General features: G+C 43.4%; 1 protein-coding gene, 1 non-coding gene and 1 pseudogene across 4 annotated transcripts in view; 2 read left to right on the top strand and 1 right to left on the bottom strand.

The window, feature by feature from the left end:
* MUSK (muscle associated receptor tyrosine kinase) overlaps positions 1-25,863 on the bottom strand; it is a 105,459-nt gene that overhangs the window by 16,721 nt on the left and 62,875 nt on the right. The gene's annotated exons all lie outside the window — the stretch shown is intronic.
* On the top strand, positions 3,693-3,765 carry LOC137411137 (U6 spliceosomal RNA; annotated as a pseudogene).
* LOC144889946 (U6 spliceosomal RNA) lies at positions 25,286-25,392 on the top strand. Its single transcript, XR_013622161.1, has one exon. It is a non-coding gene; the product is annotated as a U6 spliceosomal RNA (small nuclear RNA).

The raw sequence follows: 25,863 nt of genomic DNA, 5'->3' as shown, positions 1-25,863 counted from the left end.
TCACCAACACGTCCAGTAGTACAGGATATGGGTTGTGCATTCTATCCAAAACTATTCTTTCACCACATAATTAAACTCTCAAAATGTTATTTTCGCGTCTCAAACTGCAAGCCCATCCGCATCCACTCTGTGCTCAACCTAAACTTGACGAAACCAACAGCTAAAAAAAAGAAAAGAGGACATTTCATAATTAGTGTTCTCCATATTCTCATAATAAAAGTTTGTTGAACGTTTTATGACAAAAGCTGGCATGGTAAATAAAGAACCACGGACGCGATTACAAACCCCAGGCATCATGTGCTATGCGGCGGATGGGCTAATGAGGGCTATTTTTTATTTACTGGGACTTTGGCCTTTGACATTTTGACCCAATTATTAATGTCTTTTCCATATTCTCATAATGAGGGTTTGTTTAACATTTGATGACAAAAGTTAAAATAGTAAAAAATGTTATTGCCTCGATAGATACACAAACAAACACACACACACCCATGCGTAGGTGGGTACTTTGAGAACTGTCAGGTCTCTGTCCCACGTTCTGAAACACGAAAAATGGAGATAACATCACACAATGTTTTACAAAAATATATTCATTCCGAGAATGTACCTGCCGAGACGAGAAAGCGGTAGCGGCCTAATGGAACTCCAAAAAGTGCACAGAATGACAACTGTAGGATTGGCCGAAAGCGTGAAAAGTACAACAGACTACCAAATCCAATTTGTAAGCATACACGAAGACAAAGAACCAGAGAAGGTATTCCAAACCCACCCAGCAAAAACTTTCCAAAGACAGGTGCGAATGGAAGATGTCACACAAGAAACTTAAACAACAAGTACAGCCAAGTACATGTACAACAAGTACAGTAAGTAACAACTATTGCAAAAAGGACAAAAGAAAAATAGAGAATTTAAATATCAACAGATATACACCGACAACTGGGAAAATTATAAAAAGCAAGAAGGTATAAAAAAGAGTTGGACAGATTTGGGATAGACAAAGAAGGCTCATCATTGCAATGGCTAAGAAGAGGTCAGCTCAACTGGATGGAGAGCGAAACATTATAATTAATGCCCAAGATAAAGAACACCTCAATAATAAAATGTAAATTACATTCAGAAAGCTCATAAAATCACAGCATTGACAAAATATCGAGTGCAGTAACATAAAAAAATATTTCCACGTGGAGGAAGAGTAAATTACATTTTTTGAGATCAGGTATACCACATGAGGGATCTGTTATGCGATAAAGGTTGTGCGCAATCCCATAATTCCGGTGGAATTGACTCCATATTGATATGTCAAAGATTTGCTTCACACTATGTGTTTATTCTCATACAAACGTTTTTTAAACTCATAATTTTTGAATAAAACCTGAGTGTCACACATGAGGTGGGTTCCTACTCTGAGGATGAAACATGGCAAGAAGAAGAAAAAAAAATTCACATTTGTATCTTCACCAAAATGGGATTGATTCTTCCATGTCACATGCCCAACCTGTCCAACAAATTTCGTCCAAGTCCGTCGATAACTTTTTGAGATATCATGCTATATATCGGTTTTAGCCCTATCACTTTAAGTGAGAATAACTTAGAATATTATCTGATCCGGATCGACATCTTCACCAAAATCTAATCATTTCGGCCTTGCCACATACACAAACTCTCCACCAAATATCGTCTGAATCTGTCCACAACTTTTGGAGATATCCTGTTCACAAACAGACAGAGAGATAAGTGAGTGTTTGTGTATTTGTTTGTCGCACTACTCCTCCTAGAGTTCTGAGCCAATTACATCGAAACTTGCTATATAGGGTCAGCATGGCCCCAATTAGTGCATATGGTTGTTTTTGTATTTGTCGGTGGTCTTCGGGGGCTTAGGGTACAGAGGGTAGGATACCAATTCTCCATGTAAATGTGCATCATGTAACGCCGCTCAAGGTGGGAGAGGATATTACAACCCAGGTCGAAAATCGCACAGAAAACCAACAGGACAGATCCCATAGGAAATAGGACCAGTACTAGTTTCAATAAGGAAAGTGAAACACTGGACCAGTAGAAAATACCAGCAAAAACCAATAGGTCAATGGGACCAGTTGGACCCAATAAACTACCAATACATAAATGAACAGGATCCAAAATAACCAATTGACATATGAAGGAAAATCAGATAACCACACTGAGAATTGAACCCAGGCCCTCTGGTGAACTGTACCAGTGGTGAATTGTAGCAGCACTCTGCCATCTGAGCCATCATCTCCTGGATGACAAGCAACTTGTATTCATATAAACAACAAAGACTCTAAAGGCAAATACTGTTATAAAGAACATGGCTATAACTCAATTCTATGTGTAACTGTGTGTTTTGTGTTTGTTAATAACAAAATAAAATTCAATTGAAATAAAATTAAAGTTTTAAAGACTGCATAATTTTTTTCAGAAGTTTATTGACGTTAGCGCACCGTCTTTTACACCACGTCATTTACCACGTTAAGTCTCTTATTTGTGCCTGTTATTTGTGTCCTTCATGCCATCCCTCAAAATCTGTAAACTACCGCCTAAAATCCATGCGGTTTATAATATAGAATCATTGATATTTATTTATATTCATTTTTGTTCTTCTTTAAAACAGGTACTCCAGGATACTCCAGGTCTTTAAAACAGCTGTTCACCACCATCTCTTATCTTCCCCCATCCAAAACCTTGATCTTTTTACCCCCATTAATTCACCCCAGATCCATTTTTCTGAAATAGTAAATTCTTTCCTGGAAGTCCGAGCAGTGTCCATGTGTTTTATACTTCTCCTACCCTGCCTCCTCTTCCCATGCCTCCTCCCCCCAAGCCCTCTCCCTCCCACAGATCTCCTGATGTCCCTGTTCTCAAATGTTGTTCTTGTGTGCTTCCACCCTCTCTCCCCATCTTGTCGACCACTCCCCTTATAATATGTTTTATGTGTCCGTTTTTTTGTGTGATTAATGTCAGGTCTTTCACGAGCCTTGATCTTGTATACAAAAAAAGGGGAAAAAGAGTAAGTTTCCTGTTTAGAAGGATTTTCAATTCTGTTTGACTGCCAGACAAGCAGACAGACTAAAGCAATTACCTTACAGCTTAATCCATTGTGCGCATGTACGCTCGGAACGTACATTTTTGCAAAAATTCAGACCTATTCTGTGACACCTTTATGCAAAATTAAAGCAGAATAATAATCACGTTCTCCTGATGGACTTGCACCCAAACGCCAACACAAACCTTTTCACAACATGAAAGTATATCAAAAACTTCGATGAGATAATCTTTTGTGATATTGACATTTTAAAAAGTGGTGGGCTGTTCAAGTACATACAAAATCTGTAAACCACTGCCTAAAGTGGCACCGTTCACCATCATGAAACTGCCTGTTGTTACAATAACCTTTTGCTCAGGTGAACATCTTGCATCGTTTGTGCCAAACAAGTTTCTGATTGAGATCCCATAATGCATTGTGTGCATGGCCACGTGATGTTTCATCCTACTGTTTACAGTTAAAGCTCAACTACTTCATTTTGATTCATTCGTACAACTATATCAAATTAAGAGTGCAGAAATGTAATGGGTACAATGTACATTTTTTAAATTCTTAACAATTCAGTCACCATTAATGTAAATGAGTAGCAGTTGTATTGGGTACTAAAGGAGATCAGAATACATCATTAAGTGTACTCGCTTCGGCAGTACATATGCAAAAATTGGAACGATACAGAGAAGATTAGCATGGCCCCTGCGCAAAGGCGGGGGCATAATCTTCTCCACGAGGGGGCAAAAGAGGGGAAAGAGAAAGGGGCGTGGAAATATCTATTTGGAACTGCAGAAACGCCCCAAACGCGTCAACACGTTTCGTGAACGGATGACACGCAAATTCGTGAAGCGTTCCATATTTTGTTTTCTTTTTTTATCAACCTCACTTATTCCCGCAAGGAACTGGATAGCATATTTTCATTTACTTGTGTGCAAATCCTAACCCAGCATACCTAACACCAACAACCCTAACCATAACAACCCTCCTAAAATCCCTAACCTAACTGCCCTACCCTAACATCCCGAACACTATCAGCCATAACCCAAACCATAACCATGTGCAGACCAACCTCACTCTGATGCAACTAGGCAGTCTACTTTAATATTGTTACGTTTGTGGGGGTGGAGATAAATCTCAAGGAAAGTTCGGAATGTTTAGTTTAGCATGTACCATGTGACGCGAAGAAGCAGACCCTCAATGAACTAAGTCGGGAATCTGTATATAAAAAGATCGTATATGTGTCTCCATTCGAGGGGTGGAGCTAGCCAATTAGGTCGGGCTCAAGAATAATCCCCTGTGTGTAATTGCCCTCCTGTGATTTCCCCTACGTTTTATTTCATCAAAAGGGGTCGCCATTAAAACAACAACCACGATCGCCAAGAGTACCCGAACATTCCATCGGGCAAGTAAACCCCAACCAGCCGAACATTTCTGAATGGCGGCTAGACTCTGCCTTGATGACTCGTAACAGAGAAACCATGCCCCGAGCTTCGTGACTGGTTAAGGAGCCATGATTACGGATTAAGATGAGAACAAGAAAAAGCAATCAGAGATTGCAAACCCTCACCAGGATGTATTTGCAGTGGTTTTTAAGGCTTTTGTGTGAAAACAAATAGGGCGGCCGAACCACGTGACCGATGACATCATCACCTTTTTTTCCTAAACTAATTTATTCCGAGATTATGCTCAAGAAATTTCATCTTGATCGGATGAAGTTTTGTACTTGTCGAATTATGACGTCATAATGGAGGCAGCTATGACATCATTATTAACATATTTTATTCCCCATGGAGAGTTCTTTACAATGAGCCATGTCTCAAATTTTTCTATTCAGCACTTTCGGAGATATAGAGGTACAATGTTTTTCGTTTTTTCCAAGATGGCGGCCGAAACACTTGAACGATGACATCATCATTATATTTTTTTCTCCACCAATTTATGCCTACATGACGCTCAAGAAATTTCATCTTGATCGGATGAAGTTTTGTAATTGTCGAATTATGACGTCATAATGGAGGCACCTATGACATCATCATTAACATATTTTATTCCCCATGGAGAGTTCTTTACAATGAGCCAAGTCTCAATTTTTTCTACTCAGCGCTTTTGGAGATATATAGGGGCAAAGTTTTTCGGTTTTTCCAAGATGGCGCAAATACCATGTGACCTATGACGTCATTAAATTAAAATCTACAGGTGTTTGTCATTTAAAAAAAAAATGGTATCATCATTTAAAAAATCTACGGGTGGAGTTGCACCGATGGTGAAAATTTCCTGTCAATTGGGCAAACAGTTGCAGAGAAAATCATATTTATTCTGTGCGGACAAACAAACAAACAGACAAACAGAAAATCGGTCAGAGACCGAGGACTTGCCGGAATGTACTTTTTTATAGGCCATTTAGGACAAATATGGCGGCCGAACCACGTGACCGATGACGTCATCATTAAAATATTTTATTCCCCATGGAGAGTTCTTTACAATGAGCCATGTCTCAATTTTTTATATTCAGCACTTTCCGAGATACATAGGTGCTACGTTTTTTGGTTTTTCCAAGATGGCGGCCGAACCACCTGACTGATGACATCATCATTAACATATTTTATTCCCCATGGAGAGTTCTTTGTAATGAGCCATGTCTCAATTCTTTCTATTCAGCACTTTTGGAGATATGGAGGTGCTAAGTTTTTCGGTTTTTCCAAGATGGCGGCCGAACCACGTGACCTATGACGTCTTATTAACATATTTTATTCCACATGGAGAGTTCTTTACAATGAGCCATGTCTCTATTTTTTCTATTCAGTACTTTCAGAGAGATAGAGGTGCAAAATTTTTCGGTTTTTCCAAGATGGCGGCCGAACCACGTGACTGATGACATCATCATTAACGTATTTTATTCCGCATGGAGAGTTCTTTACAATGAGCCATGTCTCAATTTTTTCTGTTCAGCACTTTTGGAGATATAGTGGTGCAACGTTTTGCCGTTTTTCCAAGATGGCGGCCGAACCACATGACTGATGGCGTCATCATTAACATATTTTATTCCCCATGGAGAGTTCTTTACAATGAGCCATGTCACAATTTTTGTCTATTCAGCACTTTCGGAGATATAGTGGTGCAAAGTTTTTCGGTTTTTCCAAGATGGCGGCCGAACCACGTGACCTATGACGTCATCATTAACATGTTTTATTCCCCATGGAGAGTTCTTTACAATGAGCCATGTCTCAATTTTTTCTGTTCAGCACTTTGAGATATCGAGGTGCAAAATTTTTCGGTTTTTCCAAGATGGCGGCCGAACCACGTGACCGATGACGTCATCATTTGGGCACAGTATATTAGAGGGCAAGACAAATACGTGTGCAAAGTTTGGCGATTCTACGTGCAACGGTGTAGACGTAGTGCTGCAAACAGACAAACAGACAGACAAACAAACGAACAGATCAACATACTTGCCGGAATCTTTTCCGGCAAGTAACAAACAGACAAATGGACAAACGGACTCAAATGCAATACCCTCTCCTCTGGCGAGGGTAATAATGGAATAATGATGAGAATAATGATTAAGATAAGAAAATGTTAAGGAGCATCTGCAACAGAACTTTAGGTGTAATGGGAAGTCAGAATTGGTCAGGTAGTGACGTCAGCGAGGGACAAAGGAGGGTGCATTGTACATTCCCCCCTCCCCTCCCCAAGAACAACACGACCGTGTCGCCAATATGCCTCCGCATCGTCCCACAATGGGTAGATGCCATCACTCTCAATATGTATGGGTATGGGATCACGTTTGTGAAGTTTTGTGTTGATCGGATAGGGTTCATTTTTCTATCCAGGATGGCTGCCAAACCACGTGACCTATGACATCATCATTTTCAAACTATATGCAACAGTGCTATTAGATGATATTTGTAAAATTTCGCATCGATAGGGTGAGCAGTTTCAGAGATATTATTATTTCATATTTTTCTTCAATCCAATATGGCTGCCAAACCATGTGACCTATGGTGTCATAGATTTAATATTTCAATAAAAATGGGTCATAGATCATGTGCATGCAATTTCAGATTTTTAGGATAAGGAATTCGATTAAAACATTTTTGGCTGGTATACCACTTCACTGATGATATCATTTTCATGCTTTTGTTCCCCATTGGGAGTACTTGACAATGTGCCAAGCTTCAAATTTTTTCATTCAGTGGTTTCCGAGAAATAATTTTTTAATTATTTGCTTTTAATCCAAGATGGCTGCCATACCACGTGACATGACATCACAATTACATCACGATGTCGATGACATCACAATTATCACAAAAACATTCTGCATGGGTGTCACTCCTACCCTGAAAGTTTCGTCACAATCGGACATATGGTTGCTGAGATAACGAGGTTTAGCCCAGACTTACGGATGTGCGGACGGATGGACAACCCGGAAACATGTCGCCGGAGGCATAAAAATATTCAGACTTTATTGAAATCATGCATCTCATTAATGTGTATCTGCTTTTTTTGAAGATCCTCTCAAGGGAAATCATACAATGCTTTGAGGGGCATGCTGAACAACATCAGCATACTGACATCTCGTAAAGCAAAATGTCTTCAAAACAGAAGGGTCATGAGCCATGGAAGGACTCACCTACAAAAAAGAAACAACGATGGGGCAAATGTATTGTCCATGCGGAAGCGGACGGTATCAAACATGGAGAACTTGTGCCTTTTTCTGCAATGAAGGACGCACAGGGACTTCTGAGCAAGCTCCAGAATGTAAAGGGTCGGCAAATGGCAGAACCTATTGATGACCCAACAAGAATGGCTTCTTTCTGTCTGTGAGCAAATACCTAAAGATATATGTACCACTGACGGCAATCATCGCAACTACTATTCTCATTTCACAGCGGATCTGAACAGACTAAAGCATTCCGATGATCATCCAGTAACTTCTGAATAATCTTGTAGATCCCCGAGAAAGGGAAGTGTTACGTGGTCCCCTCGGTGAATACCTGGTCTCGGTGACCCCCGGACCGTGAGAGGAACTTCGCCAGAAAGCTGTATTAAATATGCGCTCTCGCCACGCAATCCATATGAATTTCACCCCAGGAGACAACTGACGTTCAAGGATATATTTCAATGGGAATGACCATACAATTGCAATGACACAACCACGGAGATTTTCCCCGAGCAATCAACCATATACAACCGTCAACAATTCCCAATTCACAAGCACTTTCCTATGAGTAAGATGGCCATCTTATATACGTGTGTCCCGGTGAGTACTCACGACACCCTTTTGGTCTCGGTCTCGCACAATGTCTCTGGGCCCCTCCTGACCAAGATGATGGTCGCCGTCACCGCACTCGGGCGGTAGAACGAACCCCGGGTGGACGTGGTTCCACCGGGCAGGTATCGTACCAGGCACAGTGGCTGCAGCCCCTCGTGGCCACGCGCAGCGGATACGGTAAAGCAAGCCAAACCCCACGCCGCTTGCAAGGCGCGTTAGGCCCCGACGTGCGACCCCCCCGCACGCGTCTGTTTGGACGGTCCGCGAACGAGGCCAGACGCGGGTTCGATGCACGGCCCCACGTCAACTTGACGTCTCCACCGGGCCGGTACACGTTCCGGTAATTCCTCTCGCCAGACAGGCTTCGGAACGCCGCTGTTTCACGCAGCGCAAGGTCGATCGATCCCACCTTTTGTCGGAGCGGGGCGAGAAAGAATAATAACCGTCCTTTTTCTCCTCGTGTCTTTTCTTCTTCCGTTTCCGGTCACTTCCGTTTCCGGCCACTGGTTCAGAAGGGCTCCTGACCCTCCAATCACAACCACCCTTAATATACTACACACGGATAAGCAAAGACCTGAATGGTAATCCACATACATTCACATAAATATGTAACACTCCCCCCCTTCAAGAAAGAAAGTTTGAACCCAGCGAAAACTTTCTTTGCCGGCCAATTTGGAGAAACAAACCAGATAATTCAACCCCCCCACATTATCAGTTGCCCCCGGGCACAGTTATCACTTAAAAATAAAGCCACCAAAATTTCACCACAACCCCTCCAGATTACTCACTCTGTACTAAGCACCAGCAACGACATTGTCCCTGCCAAATCAAACTCCATCTCATGACCCTCTGACTTTGACCGCCAGTTTCTTGGGAATGAAGGTTAAGGGGTTGATCAAAGATCCAAAGTTAAGCAACTCGATAGCACTTTTTCCGGGAGGCCAAGCCGAGTATTCACTACATGGATGCCTTTAGGAACGCGGAGTTCACGGTTAGTCCGTGCAGGAAAGTTATCTACATGGGCGCCTTGAGGAACGTGGAGTTCACGGTTAATTCGTGTAGGAATCTTGGCTCGGCGGCTCCGCCGCCCTCAGTGCTTCAACTTCTCAGAACTTCCCTAATAATTAGGGTGGGACCACTGGTCCCTGTAGTCCCATGAATAGCGGTCTCCTTCTCGGCCACTACCAAAACTACCGCCCAGTTGTCCTCTCCTGTAGACCTCTCGACGCCTACGAAATGCCTTCCCTACTGTTATGGTCCGACCCTCCAAATCCTTGCCATTCCAATTCTTCTCTGCCTCTCTGGCGTCTTTTGTGCTGGCAAACGTGACAAAGCCAAACCCTCTTGACTGTTGCGTTTCCCAGTCTCTTACCAACCGCACTTCCACCAGCGGCCCATATCTGTTGAAGACAGAGGTCAGAACTTCTTCCTCTGTTTTGAAGTTCAGTCCCCCTACAAATAACTTGGCACTTTTGTCGCCATCCCGAGCTGGTGTGGTGTTATTTTCCCTGCTGGGCTCTTTACCAACCCTCAGGTTACCATAAACTTGACCCCCGGCCAAATCATTCCCGATAACCACAGATACACCCTCTACAGGAAGCGTGGCTTGTAAACCGACGGTGACCGGTCCTGACACCAAATCGGACTCCAACTGGATGACCTGAAGGGGAGCACTAACACCGCCCCCGATCCCCTGTAAACGAACACTATCCCCCGTTGCCGTCTCCTCGGACCATGGCAAAATGCCTTCAAGCATTAAAGATTGATGGGCCCCTGTGTCCCTCAATATCCTAACCGGTCTCCGGTTATTCGAGGCTCCATCCAGTGACACAAACCCCTCTGAAATAAATGGTTGGTAACCCTTTTGATGGCGATTTCTTACGCTAGCCATCGCATTCGGAGTTGTAATAGTCGGACTCCGCTCTGGGTTGTCCCTTTTCATGAGGTAACAACTGGACATCAAGTGTCCAGGTTTCTTGCAAAACGCGCAAGTAGGCCCGGAGGAAAAACTCGGGGTCTGCCTCGGGCCCCCCGAACTATAAGTTTGTCTTGGGCCCGCATCCCTCTGATTTCGAACCGGTGGGGTATCATAGTGGTCCCCATAATCATCTCGAGGCCGCCGCCATGTATGGTCGTTCTCCGCACCTGCTGTTCCCCTCCTCCCCTGCAGAGATCTAGGCGAGGAGTTAGGTTCGTGGACCCCTATTCGGTGGGTTAAGGCATAATCATCTGCCATGGTGGCTGCGTCCCACAACTTTGGTACCTTCTTTTCCTGCAGGTACACTTTGATGTCCTCGTGGACACACTGCTGGAATTCCTCCACCAGGATCAAATCCCGCAATGTCTCGAAGTCTTTCCCGACTCCTTTTGACTCACACCACCGATCAAACATGTTTTCTTTCACTCTGGCAAACTCCACATGGGTCTCACTCTCCCTCTTCCTGGCATTCCTGAATTTTTGCCTGTAAGCTTCCGGAACCAACTCATACGCTTTGAGGATGTGCGTCTTCAGTACCTCATAATCTGCACATTGGTCCATTGGTAGCGCCGAATAAATTTCCTGAGCTTTCCCCACCAGCACACTTTGCACGAGTATGGTCCAGGCCTCCTCCGGCCAGTTTAATTGTCGAGCCACTTTCTCAAAGTGTGGAAAAAATTTCGCGACTTCTTTTTCACTGAACGGTGGAACCAGCCTCACATGTCTGCCCACATCCCAGGTTTTCTGGTTAGGTGTCGACCCCGTCAGCAAGGGTGGTGCCTCTCCCCGTTCTCTCATTAACTCCAGCTCCTTGAATTTGATTTCTTGCTGAAGCTCCATGTCACGTTCCTTTAATTCCCTTTCCGCTTTTCTCTCCTCTGCTTCGAGGTCCCTTGCAGCTCTCCTTTCCTCTGCTTTTTTGTCTTCTAACCTTTCCTGGAGTTCTCGTTCCACTCTCCTTTCCTCTGCTTGTTTCTCTTCCCTCCTCTCTTCTGCTTTCCTTTCTTCTTCTGCTCTTTCCTTTTCTGCTTTCCTTTCTTCTTCTGCTCTTTCCTTTCCTGCTTTCCTTTCTTCTTCTTTAATCCGTTCCTGGCTCTGTAATTGCAACTCCAGTTTCCGGAGCTCAACGTCTTCTGGTTCTTCGGGTAGCCACTCCCAGGCTAACTCGTCCCATGTTCCTAATCCCACCATAGATTGTATCACCGTGGCCTGCAACTCTGCCTTCCTCAAATTAGTTCGGACCTCCAAGTTAAAATGTTTGGCCAATTTCAAGAGGTCCGACTTTAGCAACGCTCGGAACTGTGCCTCACTCGGGGTTACCCCAAAGTTCTGTGCCACAAACGCCATGGTGCCTATCGTTAACACCTGTTAACCTTCACCCAAGACTTTACCCCAATTTCTCAAAAAAAAAATATTACCAATTAATAATTAATTAATAATTTTTAATTAATAAAAAATTATTATTTTATTATTTTATACAATTTTAAATCCCGGACGTAGACCCAATTGCGAAACCGCAAATCGTAATTTGGACGAGCCCCCAATTCTGTTACGTGGTCCCCTCGGTGAATACCTGGTCTCGGTGACCCCCGGACCGTGAGAGGAACTTCGCCAGAAAGCTGTATTAAATATGCGCTCTCGCCATGCAATCCATATGAATTTCACCCCAGGAGACAACTGACGTTCAAGGATATATTTCAATGGGAATGACCATACAATTGCAATGACACAACCACGGAGATTTTCCCCGAGCAATCAACCATATACAACCGTCAACAATTCCCAATTCACAAGCACTTTCCTATGAGTAAGATGGCCATCTTATATACGTGTGTCCCGGTGAGTACTCACGACACCCTTTTGGTCTCGGTCTCGCACAATGTCTCTGGGCCCCTCCTGACCAAGATGATGGTCGCCGTCACCGCACTCGGGCGGTAGAACGAACCCCGGGTGGACGTGGTTCCACCGGGCAGGTATCGTACCAGGCACCGTGGCTGCAGCCCCTCGTGGCCACGCGCAGCGGATACGGTAAAGCAAGCCAAACCCCACGCCGCTTGCAAGGCGCGTTAGGCCCCGACGTGCGACCCCCCCGCACGCGTCTGTTTGGACGGTCCGCGAACGAGGCCAGACGCGGGTTCGATGCACGGCCCCACGTCAACTTGACGTCTCCACCGGGCCGGTACACGTTCCGGTAATTCCTCTCGCCAGACAGGCTTCGGAACGCCGCTGTTTCACGCAGCGCAAGGTCGATCGATCCCACCTTTTGTCGGAGCGGGGCGAGAAAGAATAATAACCGTCCTTTTTCTCCTCGTGTCTTTTCTTCTTCCGTTTCCGGTCACTTCCGTTTCCGGCCACTGGTTCAGAAGGGCTCCTGACCCTCCAATCACAACCACCCTTAATATACTACACACGGATAAGCAAAGACCTGAATGGTAATCCACATACATTCACATAAATATGTAACAGAAGTAATGAATGAACTATATTTGAAGCTGATTGTATGTTCTGCGCTAAAGCTGGATGTAATAATGTCCGAAAGCAGGGAAGTTGATCTAAGGAGTCAACGACAGTTTTTTAGAAGGATGGTGGGACAACAATTCAAGAAGTTCCAGAGGAGAGGGAAGACCATAAATTGCTCCATATAATCCGTGGATTTGACTTTTTGCTTGTGAAGGAAGCTCGAGATGGAGAAGGAAGTGCACATCAAAAGCAGAATACTGGAGAAATACTAACCTTGAGCATGTGATGACACAATCTGGAATGGCACCTGCCCACCAAGAAACTCTCAATCATGTCTTCTGGTAGCTTACATCGGAAAAGTTGTTGCAGCCGAACATAAACGAATATCCCTCTCAACGTTAACTCTGATGTACATTACAGAGATGGACAAAATCTCTATTGCAACTCCTAAATATAGAGGATTTGCCTTGGCAAAATCCAGTTCACGAGGGCAGAACCTGAAGGAAATTCCCCATTATACTTGATATTTCATAGAAACATATCAATGGGTGAAGCAATGAGCAAAGCAAATGAGCTTTCTTCTGAGGACTTGGTCAAGGAAGTCGACAAGTTATTACGTGGTGTAATTGTGAGAGCTTTTAAACAGACAGCTGAACTCCAATGGCCGCCCTCTGTCAGTGATTTAGATGTGAATGATGGGTTACCGTTAACAACTCCAGCACTAGTTCATGACTTTTATCATAGCAGATCATGCAGTCACCAAATAAGTTCGATCCAGTCACCTGGTGCTCTCCTTAGGACAAGATCTTTGCCATGCAGTCACCAGTGGTGAATGGAAATTGCCAAAACATGTCTTGCGAAGCATGACTCTTTGACACTTGTATAGGAGCCGGCAGCTGTTGACCATGTTCAATCGATTTGGCCATTGTGAAAGCAACAGCTTTGCCATGTAATTAGAAGCAGCAGTTGATGCTCCATTGGAATGGAAGTCTTCTCTACTGACATGGAAAAACGTCAGAGTCCCATACAATGACGTGTTCCATTCAGAGTGGGATCATAAACACGGCTGGTGACATCATGATATACAGTCACGTGAAAAAGTAAGTACACCCCATGCAAAATTTGACGTTTTCAATATATTTCAATAAACAGCTATTTGATCTTCATTTCAACAATATTGATAGATAAAGGTGATATAATACAACAAATATCATGAAACATTTACATTTTGTAGTCCATTGTATAACTTTAATAAACATAAATGCAAATTTCGCATGTGGAAAAAGTAAGTACACCCTTGGCTCGGATAGTTGGTATTGCCCCCTTTGGCAGAAACAACCTCAAGTAGGCGTTTCTTATAACTGTCTACCAGTCTCTGACATCGACTGGGAGAAATTTTTGCCGACTCCTCCATGCAGAATTCTTTCAGCTGTGCGATGTTTGAGGGGTTTCTTGCATGCACAGCTCGTTTCAAATCCCCCCACAACATCTCGATGGGATTTAGATCCGGGCTTTGACTTGGCCATTCCAGAACCCTCTATTTCTTTCTTTTCAGCCATTCCTTGTTGGATTTACTGGTATGTTTAGGGTCATTGTCTTGTTGCAAGGTCCACCTTCGGTTGAGCTTCAACTTTCCCAACAGATGGCCTCACATTATCCTCAAGCACCCTCTGGTACAATGAATAATTCATAGTGGATTCTATGATGGTGAGCTGCCCAGGCCCTGATGCAGCAAAGCTGCCCCAAACCATATTTCCACCACCATGCTTTACAGTTGGTATCAGGTTCTTGTGGTGAAATGCTGTCTTTGGTTTTCGCCAAACATGTCTTCTGGTACTGTGGCTAAATAGCTCTACCTTTGACTCATCTGTCCAGAGCACATTGTTCCAGAAGTGCTGGTCTTTGCCTAGGTGTTCATTGGCAAACTTTAGTCTTGCCCTGATGTTCTTTCTGGACAGCAAAGGTTTCCTCCTGACACACCTCCCATGTAGATCAAATTTGTGCAGCCTCTTTCTAATTGGTAGACTCGTGCACTTTGACATCAACAGTGGCAAGAGCTACCTGTAGGTCCCGTGATGACATTCTGGGGGTTCTTAGAGACTTCTTTCAGCATCTTGCGGTCTGCTCTCGGGCTGAACTTGCTGGGGCGGCCTGGCCTGAACAAGTTGGCAGTTGTTTGGAAACTTCTCCACTTGTAGATGATCTTCCGGACAGTCAAATGATTGATTTCATATTGTTTGGAGATCTTTTAAAATCCCTTCCCATACTCGTAGGCATCTATAACCTTTCTGAAGGCCTCAGAGAGCGCTTTTGATCTAGGCATGGTGACGCCGCACACTTCAACAACAAAGAGCAAACCAAACTAAATGTTTGAGGTTTAAATAAGACAGGTTCCTCCAAGATCCTCTCTAACGATGTTCTAATCATTTTCACCTGAGCTGGTGCACCTGATTCTAATTTTAGATATTTGAAGTAGTGATAAATGTAGGGGTGTACTTACTTTTTCCACATGCGAAATTTGCATTTATGTTTATTTAAATTATACAATGGTCTACAAAATGTAAATGTTCCATGATATTTGTTATATTATATCACCTTTATCTGTCAATATTGTTGAAATGAAGATCAAATAGCTGTATGTTGAAATATGTTGAAAAAGTCAAATATCACCTTTATCTATCAATATTGTTGAAATGAAGATCAAATAGCTGTATGTTGAAATATGTTGAAAAAGTCAAAACTTTACATGGGGTGTGCTTACTTTTTCACGTGACTGTAGGAGATGCAAGGTAATTGCCAGCATTGTACATTGCCAGCTCATCGTTACCATCAGTCCCCAGGAGGAAACATCTAGTTATCTACATATTTACCTCCTCTAAACTTACTCCCCCCTATTTCTCCCCCCCCCCCCCCCAGAGAATTAACCCCTCCACATATTAACCAAAAATAAGGGCCTAGTCATGATGGAGAATATCGATCAACCACCTGAAAATGAGGCTGCGTAAAAAGATGCTCAAAATGTCTATTGCCTCGGTGCTCTGTCGGGAGGCCAGCACAACAGGTAATGAGGAAGTGTCTTCCTGTGCAGCCTTCATCTCTGCTACAGAAAACCCTGCAGCTAAGCGCACTACGATTGCCATCTAACTCTAAATTCTGCAGCCTACGACAGAGTACAATGTCATGGAGAACCTTCTCAGGGAGTCAAAGCAAGCCACTGAAGAGGTGGGCAAGAATTATACCATAAACACGTTTAACCTCAAAATATGCATGAAAGCTTTGCTGATCATATGGAACAACCCAGATGATTACACAAAAACCACATTGTACCAATCAGGGCATTCCACGCGATCATGAATTATCTCAACATGATGAGCCACAAGATGGCAGGTACAGATTATGCTGAGCTCCTTAGTGAAGCTAACTTGGTTACCTCCAGTTGTTTGAAGAAAGTACTCAGTGGGAAGAGCTACAGCAGAGCAATCTGGTGTCTCAAAGTGACAAGGGAGTCTTATGAGCGACTTCTTCTTTGGAACTACATGGAGCATAATCCCAACACAAGCAGCAATGCAGAAGCTCTGAAAGAGCTTATCATAGCAACTACTCCAGAAAATCTTGCAAAAGCTCTAAAAGATGATTCGGTGGCCATGTCTGGATACCACAAGGACTACCTTGAGTTTTAGAAGCAAGCGCAGATTTGTCTACTGGGGAAAACTGGTAAGCTCTGGGTGTCTTTCTTCGATGATGTACGACTCTTTTTTCTTCTGATCAATACTATCAGGACCAACAGCTTCCCTCTATTTCACAAAACAATGGGGGAAATGACAAATTCCTTTTTCACGTCTGGTCATCAGAACAACATGTTTTTCCTTGCGTGGTTTTCCATCTTTCTCCTTATAATTGACAAGCCACATCCTAGTGGCAAGCAATTACTGAAGAAGGGAGTCATGTAAGTAGCAAGATCTCTGATTCCATGGAATCTGTTTGCTGTTGACAAGAGAATGGAGGAGACATTGAAGGTTCCAAAGATGAAGCTGCAAACAATGGAAAAAGCAAATAAGCATGTTAAACTGACAACAATACAAGGGAACATTATCAAGTACCAGGAACAAGGTGATGTAGCCTTGGTGAAGTCTCAGTTAAGGTACTGGATAATTCAATCTCACTTGAATAGCTCATGTTCTGCCCAATCACTGTGATCCCTCATGCTCTCGCTACATCACATGGCTTCCTATTCCGAACAAGTAAAGCAACTTCAGTACACTTCCTCTCGAATGATGAAATTTTCACTCGGTTACCACAACACAACTCCAAGATGCTCTTTATCTAAGATGGCAATGCTTTCTTCCACACACTGACAGATGTTCCTCCAACCTTCAAGTACATCAGACTGAAATTGCTGGATCAAATCAGCAACAATTGCCATGTGATTTTCTCAACATCTGTTTATATTGAAACCAGTCCTAAGAGTCATGAAAGGCTCTGTCGTGGCTGCGGTGAGAAATTGCTTCTGGAAGGCAAAATACTCGGAAGCCGGTGTCGCGAAATAAATCCGCCCCCGTATAAACTCGCCCCCCGGCGGATACGTTTCTCGCCCCCATCAGAATAGAATCGCCCCCCATTCTCGTTTGCGGATATATAAATATACATATGGAAATATTGGTTTACAAGAGGGGACGTGATAAAAGTACTACTAATATTGTTTGGGGAATTGATTGAGTGCGGACTTTCACATTTTCTCAATCTTTTTAAGACATACTTGAACACTTGATATAGTAATTATTGATAGATTTATATTGGTTTATTTTTATTTTGGTTATGGTTTTTATGGTTTTATGGTTATTTTATGGTTATTTTTATGGTTGTTTTTATGGTTATTTATGGTTATTTTATGGTTATTTTGGGTTATTTTATGTTATTTTATGTTATTTTTGGTTATTTTTATTTATTTTTATGGTTATTATGGTTTTATTTTTATTGCTTCACACCAATATTCAGTTGCTCTAGTTGAAGATAAATTGTAAAAGACCTCTTCCACAATCACCAAGAGCCATACAATTGTTACACTTTTTTCCAAGTTTGAATATCTGCTGAAACATGGACATATATATTATGAGGGGGCGATTTTGTCACGGGGGAGAGTCTATTTCGTGGCAGGGGGGCGGATCTGTTTCGGGGGTGGATCTGTTTCGTGACACCGGCAGATTTCAAAGTCTTCCTGCAGAATGATGAGAATAAAGCAAAGCTTTTTTGACTGCTGTTGCAAATCTGTACTTGCTCAGAAGCTTCTTGTCGAATCTCTCAACAATCTGTTCCACTCATTGTTGATGGCAAGGCATTCAAACTGACTACTGTCAATGATACAGAACAGACAGAGGAGATTGAAGCACTCAAATCATCTCATGATTTACCTATTTCATGCCAAAGACGACGGATTCAAACTCGCTGTGTTTCGAGGTCCTGATGGTGACCTCTTCTTTATCACTCCACACTATGCTCACAGGTTGGAGCCTCTGTTTGTGCTGCTTGATACAGATGTTGTTGAGCACAGGTGAATGAGGGAAAGGGAAAGTGAATCCAGTGAGGCAATTGCAAAATATGCCAACATACCTGATTGACCTGAAATCTAAAGAATTTCCATATTGAGTGACTAAATTGGTTCACCAATCAAAAGCTAGAAGCCGATTGTTTTTTGTTTAGATCAACAGGTCAAAGGTCAAGACTGCATACAATCATACATTTTTATTTTGTAATTTTTTTTTTAATTACCCTCGCCTGAGGAGAGGGCATTGCATTTGAGTCCGTTTGTCTGTTTGTTACTTGCCGGAAATGATTCCGGCAAGTATGTTGATCGGTTGGTTTGTCTGTCTGTTTGACTGTCTGTGTGCAGCACGACATCTATACCGTTGCACGTAGAATCGCCAAACTTTATACACATATTTGTCTTGCCCTGGAATAGACTGCGCCCAATTGATGATGTCATCGGTCACGGGGTTCGGCCGCCATCTTGTAAAAACCGAAAAATTTGCACCTCTATATCTCTGAAAGTGCTGAATGGAAAAAATTGAGACATGGCTCATTGTAAAGAACTCTCCACGGGGACTAAAATATGTTAATGATGATGTCATTGGTGCCTCCATTATGACGTCATAACTCGACAAGTACAAAACTTCATCCGATCAAGATGCAATTTCTTGAGTGCCATGTCGGCATTAACTGGTGGAGAAGAAAAATAATGACGACGTCACCGGTCACGTGGTTCGGCCGCCATCTTGGAAAAACGGAAAACGTTTGCACCTCTATATTTCCGAAAGTGCCGAATAGAAAAAATTGAGAAATGGCTCATTGTAAAGAACTCTCGATGGGGAATAAAATATGTTAATGATGATGTCATAGGTGCCTCCATTATGACGTCATAATTCCACAAGTACAAAGCTTTATCCGATCAAGATGAAATTTCTTGAGCATCATCAAGGAATAAATGAGTTTAGAAAACAAATAATGATGACGTCATCGGTCACGTGGTTCGGCCGCCATATTTGTTTTAACACAAAAGCCTTAAAAACCACTGAAAACACATCCTGGCGTGAGTCTGCAATCTCTGATTGTTCTTTCCTGACTGTCACACATGAGGTGGGTTCCTACTCTGAGGATGCAACATGGCAACAAGAAAAGAAAAAAATTCACATTTGTATCTTCACCAAAATGGAATTGATTCTGCCATATCACATGCCCAACATGTCCAACAAATTTCGTCCAAGTCCGTCGATAACTTTTTGAGATATCATGCAATATATCGGTTTTAGCCATATCACTTTAAGTGAGAATAACTTAAAATATTATCTGATCCGGATCGACATCTTCACCAAAATCTAATCATTTCGGCCTTGCCACATACACAAACTCTCCACCAAATATCGTCTGAATCTGTCCACAACTTTTGGAGATATCCTGTTCACAAACAGACAGAGAGATAAGTGAGTGTTTGTGTATTTGTTTGTCGCACTACTCCTCCTAGAGTTCTGAGCCAATTACATCGAAACTTGCTACATAGGGTCAGCATGGCCCCAATTAGTGCATATGGTTGTTTTTGTATTTGTCGGTGGTCTTGGGGGGCTTAGGGTACAGAGGGTAGGAGACCAATTCTCCATGTAAATGTGCATCATGTAACGCCGCTCAAGGTGGGAGAGGATATTACAACCCAGGTCGAAAATCGCACAGAAAACCAACAGGACAGATCCCATAGGAAATAGGACCAGTACTAGTTTCAATAAGGAAAGTGAAACACTGGACCAGTAGAAAATACCAGTAAAAACCAGTAGGTCAATGGGACCAGTTGGAACCAATAAACTGCCAATATATAAATGAACAGGATTCAAAATAACCAAATTGGCATATGAAGGAAAATCACATAACCACACTGAGAATTGAACCCAGGCTCTCTGGTGAACTGTACCAAGTGGTGAATTGTAGCAGCACTCTGCCATCTGAGCCATCTCCTGGATGACAAGCAGCTTGTATTCATATAAAGAACAAAGACTCCAAAGGGAAATCCTGTTTTAAAGAACATGGCTATGACTCAATTCTATGTGTAACTGTGTGTTTTGTGTTTGTTAATAACAAAATAAAATTCAATTGAAATAACATTAAAGTTTTAAAGACTGCATAATTTTTTTTCAGAAGTTTACTGAAGTTAGCGCACCGTCTTTTACACCACTTAATTTATCACGTCAAGTTTGTTATTTGTGCCTGTTATTTGTGTGCTTCATGCCATCCCTCAAAATCTTTAAACTACCGCCTAAAATCCATGCGGTTTATAATAGAGAATCATTGATATTTGTTTATATTGAATTTTTTTTTCTTTAAAACAGGTACTCCAGGATACTCCAGGTCTTTAAAACAGCTGTTCACCACCATCTCTTATCTTCACCACCATCTCTTATCTCTCCAGGACCCCCATCCAAAACCTTGATCTTTTCTACCCCCATTAATTCACCCCAGATCCACTTTTCTGAAATACCGACTTCTTTCGTGGAAGTCCGAGCAGTGTCCATGTGTTTTATACATCTCCTACCCTGCCCCCTCTTCCCACGCCTCCTCCCCCCAAGTCCTCTCCCTCCCACAGATCTCCCGATGTCCCTGTCCATAAATGTTGTTCTTGTGTGCTTTCCCCTCTCCCCATCTTATCGACCACTCCCCTTATAACATGTTTTATGTGTCCGTTTTTTTTTGTGATTAATGTCAGCTCTTTCACGAGCCTTGATCTTGGATACAAAAAAAAGGAAAAAAAAAAGAGTAAGTTTCCTGTTTAGAAGGATTTTCAATTCTGTTTGACTGCCAGACAAGCAGACAGACTAAAGCAATTACCTTAGAGCTTAATCCATTGTGCGCATGTACGCTCGGAACGTACATTTTTGCAAAAATTCAGACCTAAAGCACTGCAGTAGGTTTGTGTTCCGAATCCTGTTCCGATTCATGTTCTGGTGTTCAAAACATATAGTTCAATTGAAATTAGGTCATTCCTCGATCACAGACTGCATAGTTGCCAACATTCAGAAAAGAAAACGCGGTGGGATTGAAAAGATCATGTGAGGGAGGAAAGTGACTGAGGGAAAGAGGAGGGTGGGGACGATTTTGTAATTTAAACCTTAAATTTGTACATTCTGTGACACCTTTATGCAAAATTAAAGCAGAATAATAATCATGTTCTCCTGATGGACTTACACCCAAAGGCCAACAGAAACATTTTCACAACATGAAAGTATATCAAAAACTTCGATGAGATAATCTTTTGTGAAATTGACATTTTAAAAAGTGGTGGGCTGTTCAAGTACATACAAAATCTGTAAACTACTGCCTAAAGTGGCAGCGTTCAACATGATGAAACTGTCTGTTGGTACAATAACCTTTTGCTCAGGTGAACAACCTGCATCGTTTGTGCCAAACAAGTTTCTGATTGAGATCCCATAATGCATTGTGTGCATGGCCACGTGATGTTTCATCCTACTGTTTTCAGTTAAAGCTCAACTACTTCATTTTGATTCATTTTTTTTTTTTTTTTTTTTTTTTTTTTTGTATACAAGATCGAGGCTCGTGAAAGAGCGAACATTAATCACACAGAAAGACAAACCGACACATAAAACATATAACATCGGGAGCGGAAGACAAGATGGGGAGAGAGGGGGAAGGACACAAACACAACATTTGAGAGCAGGGACCGAGAGACATGGAGACATCGAGAGATCTGAGAGAGGGCGAGGGCTTTGGGGGGGGGGGGGGCATGGGAAGGGGGCGGTGGGAGAGGTATAAAACATATGGACACTGCCAGGACTTCCAGGAACGAAGTTGGAATTTCAAACAAGGTGGATCTGGGGTGAATTAGCGGGGGTAGAAAAGATCAAGGTTTTGGATGGGGGAAGATAAGAGATGGTGGTGAACAGCTGTTTTAAAGACCTGGAGGGAGGAGTGGGATTGAAGGGAGTGAGGGAGTTTGTTCCAGAGGCGGGAGAAAAGAGGAATGAAAGAGTGAAGGTGAGCAGAGAGCCGAGATTTCGGCAGTTTAACCATCAGAGGGTTGCTGGCAGATCTTGTGCGACCTGTAGGAATATTTGGGGGACAGAGCACAGAGAGAGCTGGGGGTGCAACGCCGGAGAGGAGTCGGTAGAAGACAGAAAGACCACCTACCTGCCTGCGGTGAGTGAGTGAAAGGCCCTCAGAGATAGCTTCATCGCGGGAGATTCCAATAATTCTGAAAGCTTTGGTTTCAACAGCGTGAAGCCGAGCTAGGTGTGAGGCAGGAGCACCGACCCATAGGGGAGAACAGTATTCCATTGAGCTGCGGATGAAAGCCTTGTATGTGGTGAGGAGCTCAGGTGTGCCGAGGAAGGACTTCGCACGACGGAGGATGCCCAGTCGGCGACTGGCTTTGGAGGCCAGCTTGGAAATGTGGTTTTCCCAAGAAAGATCATGGCAGATAGTGAGACCCAAAATCTTGAGCGACAGAACTTCTTGGAGAGGATTGTTGAGAAAGTAGATGGGAGGGTTGTCCAGTCGATCTTTTCGGAGAGACATAGTAAGAGTGTGAGATTTGTCAGGATTGAAAGACATGTTCCACTTGTTTGACCAGTCTGTGATTTTGTCCAGGTCTTCAGAGAGTGAGGAGGCAGCAGACTGCCGATCTGAGGGAAGAGGAATGGAGCAGCAGAGAGTGGAGTCATCAGCAAAGAGATAGAGAGGATTTTCGAGAGAGTCAGAGAGATCATTGATGAAGACCAGAAAAAGCACGGGGCCCAGAACACTGCCTTGGGGAACTCCAGCCTGAACAGGAAGAGGAGATGAGAGAAACCCATTCAGGGCCACACGTTGACGACGACTAGAGAGGAAGTCCGCCAGCCATGCGTGGAGATTTCCATGGATACCAAAGGAGGAGAGTTTGGTGAGCAGAGCGGGGTGCCAGACCGTGTCGAAGGCACGTGATATGTCGAGGGAGACAGCTCTAATTTCCTGTTTGGCATTGAGGACCTCCATCCATTGTTGAGACAGCAGAAGCAGCATGTCCAGAGTAGAGTGACCTGGTCTGAAACCAAATTGATGATCAGAGATCAAGCCATTGGAGAAGAGGAAAGATTTCATATCCGAAGCAATGATGGATTCCATGACTTTGCTGATAATTGGGAGAAGGCTGATTGGTCTGTAGTTGCTAGGATCTGTTTTTGCACCTTTTTTGTGCAAAGCGGTGATGTTGGCTGATTTCCAAGCAGATGGCAGTTGACCTTGAGCAAAAGAGAGGGTGAAGAGAACAGAGAGAGGGTGAGATAGAGCGGCAGAGCAGGATTTTAGGACCCGTGGGCTGATGCCGTCGGGTCCAGTTGCAGAATCAGAGTCGAGGGTTGACAGAAACTTTTCCACCTTGTCAGGAGGAAAGGACACGGAGTCCAGGAGCAGCAGGGTACGACTGGGTATGGTGGGTACAGAGAGGGATGGGTTTGGGACACAAGATTTAGAGGCAAACACAGAGTTGAGGCATTCAGCTTTTTCACGTGCGGAGTCAGCTGTGTAGCCGTTTGAGGTAAGGGAGGGGATGGAGGGGGAACAAACACCAGAAACGGATTTGACCAGACGCCACCAGGATTTGGAAGAGGGAGACAGATAAGAGAGTTCGGTCTTGAGAACGGAGAGATATTGTTTCCTGGCTCTCCTGAGGGTGGACACACACTTGTTTCGGGCTTTGTGAAAGGAAATGAGATTTCCTTCCGTTGGATTTGCTTTCCAGGAGACGAAGGCAAGTTGTTTCTGGGCAACAGCCTCACCACAAGATTCCGTGTACCATGGACGGGAGGAAGGGTATGACAACTGAAGACGAGATGGGATAAATCTGTGCATGAGAGAGAGCAATTTACTTTGGAAGAATTCCCAGGATGAGTTGATGTCAGAGGTGGTAGAGATGGGAGACCAGTCCAGATGATTGATGGCTGCTTGAAGACCGTGCCAGTTGGCCTGAGTGAAATGCCAGACTCGTCGACGCTGAGCAGGCTCCCTGAGGATGGTCAGAGAGATGTCCACTTTAACAAGGACATGATCAGATGATCCGATCGGAGCAGAAGAAGAGCAGCAGACATTTTCAGGGAAGTTAGTCATAACCAAGTCCAGAAGAGAAGATGTTCCGTTGACTGAGATCCGGGTCGGGAAATTGACAGATTGTGTCAGTCCCAGTGAGTCGCAGAAGTCCTTTGCTGAAGAGCCATGGCTGGTGAGAGAGGTACCCACACCCAGCCAACTGGCATGGTGACAATTGAAATCACCACATATGAGGAAGAGAGAGTTGGGATGAGTAGATAGAAGTTGGTCCATATCATCAGACAGCGAGATGTAGATGGAGTCATCACTGTTTGGTGGACGGTACAACACACATATGAACAAGAGGTGGGAGCGAAGGGGAAGCCGTAGCCAGAGGTATTCCTGTGGGTGAGGTGGAGAGAGTGCAGTGCAGGGCGAGTGAGGAAGAGAGTTTTTGATAAAGATAGCAACCCCTCCTCCAGGACGAGGCTCAGGTCTATCATACCGGAGGAGGGAGTAGCCCGGGAGAGATACTATGGAATCAGAGACATCATAAAGGAGGAAAGTTTCTGTTAAGCAGATCACGTCTGGTTTGACAGAAGCAACCTGTATGGAGAGATCAGTTAAGTTTGAACGAAGGCCCCGGATGTTTGAGGTCCATACCGTTAATGAAGAGGAAGCGGGAGCATCAGATACAGAACAGTGGGGAGGAGGGGTAGGGTAAGATGTGGAAGAGGTGGAAGAGATAGGGAGAGCTGTTGAAGGTGTGTCAGAGATTTCAGAATAGCTCGGAGAAAGGGAAGGATGGGGCGGACAGCATAATCATTAGTACAACTATATCAAATTAAGAGTGAAAAAATGTAATGGGTACAATGTAAATTTTTTAAATTCTTAACAATTCAGTCACCATTCATGTAAGCGAGTAACAGTTGTATTGGGTACTAAAGGAGATCAGAATACATCAGTAAGTGTACTCGCTTCGGCAGTACATATGCAAAAATTGGAACGATACAGAGAAGATTAGCATGGCCCCTGCGCAAGGATGACACGCAAATTCGTGAAGCGTTCCATATTTTGCTTTATTTTTTATCAACCTCACTTATTCCCACAAGGAACTGTATAGTATATTTTCATCCACTTGTGTGCAAACCCTAACCCCAGCATACCTAACCCCAACATACCTAACCCCAACATACCTAACCCCAACATATCTAACCATAACATCCCTTACCCTAAAATTCCATATCCCAAACCCAACTGCCCTAACCCTAACATCCTGAACACTAACATCCCAAACACAAACAGCCATAACCCCAACAGCCACAACCCTAACAGCCTTAACCCAAACCATAACCATGTGCAGGCCAACCTCACTCTAGTTCAACCAGGCAGTCTACTTTAATATTGTTACGTTTGTGGGGGGTGGAGATAAATCTCAAGGAAAGTTCGGAATGTTTAGTTTAGCATGGACCATGTGACGCGAAGTAGAAGACCCTCAATGTACTACGTCGGGAATCTGTATATAAAAAGATCGTATATGTGTCTCCA

The sequence above is a fragment of the Myxine glutinosa genome, chromosome 1, assembly GCF_964187855.1.
Source record: "Myxine glutinosa chromosome 1, kmMyxGlut1.1, whole genome shotgun sequence".
Lineage (NCBI taxonomy): Eukaryota > Metazoa > Chordata > Myxini > Myxiniformes > Myxinidae > Myxine > Myxine glutinosa.
This window is presented reverse-complemented; position numbering and strand designations above follow the sequence as displayed.